The following is a 3693-nucleotide window of genomic DNA, read 5'->3' as shown; positions in this document are numbered from 1 at the left end:
TCTCTCTCTCTCACACACACACACACACACACACTTTGCATTGCACATATTGACCCCACATGTATTAGGTAACAGAGCAGGCAGAAAGAATATTTTTGGAGATCATACTTTATGTGTGCAACATTTGTTGTGTACAGTGTTTTCAAATGACATATAATGGGGTCCAAAATCTGATAATAGTCAAAATACTTTTGCATTCTTTTCTTATTTAATACTATTACTAATCATATAACAATTTAGGTGAATTTCAAAATGTCTTATATTTTGTCAAAACAATCTTTTGCCCAGAAAATCTTGAAAACTTTTGTTCAAACCATTTTATATTTGATTAGTGATAGATAGATAGATAGATAGATAGATAGATAGTTCAGGAAAACAGTTTTTATTAATTTGCCTTTCAACCAAATTTGTCTATATTTGATTTGAATGAATTAATGAATAAATGTTTTATTAGTTTAGTGGTTATTTTAATAATGTGTTTAATTTTAAATAATGTTTTACATTTACAGTTTTAACTATTTAAACAAAGAAAAATTATGTTTGTTTATGTTTTCCAAAAATATCAAATTTCAGGCGAGTACAGAAACAAAAAATGTTTACATTACATTTACACACCAACAAGTGTACAGCAGAATATATTGATTATTTTCAGTGATTTCAAGTGAAATCCAATATTTTCCTTGCAATCTCAGACTTTTGGACCCCACTGTGTGTGTATTTGTGTTTTTATCTGTGTGGATAAATATAGATTATTGAGAGATGTTGTCTCATAATATGTATGTAGTTGAGTGTGTCTGTTTTAGGTTAGAGATTAGCACTGGTCAAAGAGGTGTGTGAATTATTGGCTGGCCTGGTCAGTTAAGTGTGTGTGCGCGTGCGTGTGAACGAGCTGTGAAGTGCTGGTTATAGTGTAGCTGTTGGATCTATGAGCTCTCTCTTTACTAATGAGCTACTATTGTACTTCACTACCTAGAACAAAACCTCACAACAGGAGAGCCAGCCTGACACATACTTTACACACTGGCCAAAGTCTGTTAGAGCTAATGTTCACCTTTTTCATCAAAAGTATGGATTTATATAGTCTAATACTCAACTTGACTTTTAGAGGCATAAAATGTTAGGAAATCAAGGAAAGGAGCGAAGAGACAAATCATAATGGCAGAGCATTAGAATTATAATTCATCACACAAAGATAAATATAGTTTACATTAGGGTTAAGCTAGGATTTAAACTGAGCCAGTGTTAATTCAGGAACACCCCCCATGTATCATTTGCAAGTAAACATCGCACTGAATGATGTCTACCCAGGCTCCCTTAAGATCAAGTACAAGTGCTGTGAATCTAAAGTGCTGGAGACAAAGTTGCAAAGAGTGTTTATCCCAAAACAGACTAAATAATGGAAGAGTTACTTTCTGATGGACAGAAAGTGGGAGTTTTAGCTCAGAATGGCTTTTCTTTGTGTGCATGCTATTGTTCAGTGATGTGATACTAAACTGGACAGATACCCCAGTGTGTTATGAGTCCAAAATGGTAATGTTATTAGATTTACAGATACCCCATGTGTCCCTGTGCGCATGTGTGTTATAATGAGCTGGAGCTGTGAACGGCTTCACTGTGCAAGACAATGCTTAAAACTAGTATATTATGCAAATAACGTAACAGCCCCATCAAGCAAACAAATGACATAAATATCAGATCATTTGTAGGCGTATTTATGTGAATAATGCAGGGTTATTATCATTAAATAAAACCCAAAATAAAAATTTTTAAAAATGTTTTTTTTTTTTATTGAAATAATGCTGAATCTAAAATATTAATATCAGATGAAAAGCTTAGTAAAAAATTAAACTTTTGCCTTAGCAACTAACTAAAATTAAGTTTAATTTGAAGCACTACAATTACTGATACTGGAAAAATGGAAATACATAAAACTAAAACTGAATTCAAATAAAAATAAATACATAAATTAATTAAACCTAAATACTATATATAATTAGTAGAAAAAAACACAAATCAAAATTACTAAAAATAATCTAAAACTAAAATTAAACTAACCATGTTTATAAACTAAAATAAATTCAAAAAAATAATGCAATAAATAAAATAATGTCAATAAAATTTATATTCTATTTTATATTTAAATAAAATATAAAATGTTAATAAAAACTGTAATAGTATGTAAATAATACTAGATCTATCTGTCCGTCCATCCGTCCATCCATCTATCTATCTTTTGCAAAATTACTAAAAATGATCTTTACCAAAAAATTTAATATATAATATATATCTTGCATCTTTAGCAAAATTACTAAAAATACTATAGCAAAATTACCTAAAATGAATAAAAATATAAAATATAAAAAACAAAATATAAAAATAAAAGCCTAAAATGTAATGCAATAAAATTAAAATTAAATGTATGTTTTATTTAAATATTTAAATAAAATTTAAAATATTAATATCAACTATAGTTTATGAATAATACTAAAACAACACTGTAATGAAGTGGCTTAATAAAGTGTGTAGGGGGAGGTTTAGGGATAGAATGAGTGTGTGAGTGTGCCTTAGTTGACCTCTTGGAGTGTAAGTGTGTGTTTGTGTCCATAATGAAGTGCATATGTGTGTGAGCCGAGTGTGTGAGCCATATGTGTGTCCATTCATTGACCTTTCTCATGTGTGTGTCCATTTAGCTCAATTCTTCTTTGATATACTGGCCTGTCAGGGAGTTTTAGTGCGTGTTTTAGGTTTGTCTGATATAGTGCAGCTGTCATAGATGCTGCCTATCCTTATTAAACATCCATTTGTGCCAACTGTGTCTGTGACTACACATCCTCTGAGCTTTTTTTCATGTCAATTAGGATTAGAACCCAGCATGTAGCTAATGGATGAGATAGACGGACCAACAACCTGACACTTCAGTCCTAAAACCAGCTTTTCACCCCCATGCCAGTGTGTGTGTTGACATGTACAAATGCATATACACTTTTTTATTGCTTTATAGAGTTTGCAAAAATGCTCCTCATCGGCATCCTACATTCTGTGTGTATGTCTTTTAATTCTCCCTAGTCATTCACATTGTGCCCTGCGCTTTATTCCCTCAGTTTGAATATGGTAATGAGGTTGTATTCTTATTCGGAGCCACCTGGTATCCATAGAGACTGATACCTAGAGTGCATGCGTCGCATGCATGAAAACACAGATGTTGGGGTCAGTTTGCTCATTGACTCGTAATGAAATCACAGACGCAGCACGGTCTGGGTGTGTATGTCTGTGTCTGTGTGTTGTAACGTTTGCTTTATTAGGGATTAGATGTCATTACTTGGATTAAGCTGCCTGCTCAAATAATCCCTGTGCTAAGAGACATGAGTTACTGACTCCACCCGCTTTACCAGCACACACAATTTTGAGGAAGAAATTTAGATGCCTTAAGTTGTAATTTTGAAAATTGTTATTTTGGTGCATATGACACTGATTTGTACTGCAGAATAGAATTATACAAATTATACATATCAAAGCCAAAGCAACTAGGCCTATACAAAGGCATGCTGCATGTAAATTTGTAAAAATCTCTATGTGGAACACAGGAAGGATTCTTATATGGAGCTTGTGCTGCTTGATCTTTACACACTCGACCCAAGACTTCACACACACACACACACACACACGTTTGTTTTTGTGAATTGTGGGGACATT

Source organism: Sinocyclocheilus anshuiensis, unplaced genomic scaffold, assembly GCF_001515605.1.
Source record: "Sinocyclocheilus anshuiensis isolate Anshui unplaced genomic scaffold, SAMN03320099.WGS_v1.1 scaffold85, whole genome shotgun sequence".
Lineage (NCBI taxonomy): Eukaryota > Metazoa > Chordata > Actinopteri > Cypriniformes > Cyprinidae > Sinocyclocheilus > Sinocyclocheilus anshuiensis.
The sequence above is the reverse complement of the archived record's forward strand: the minus strand, read 5'-3'. Positions refer to the sequence as shown.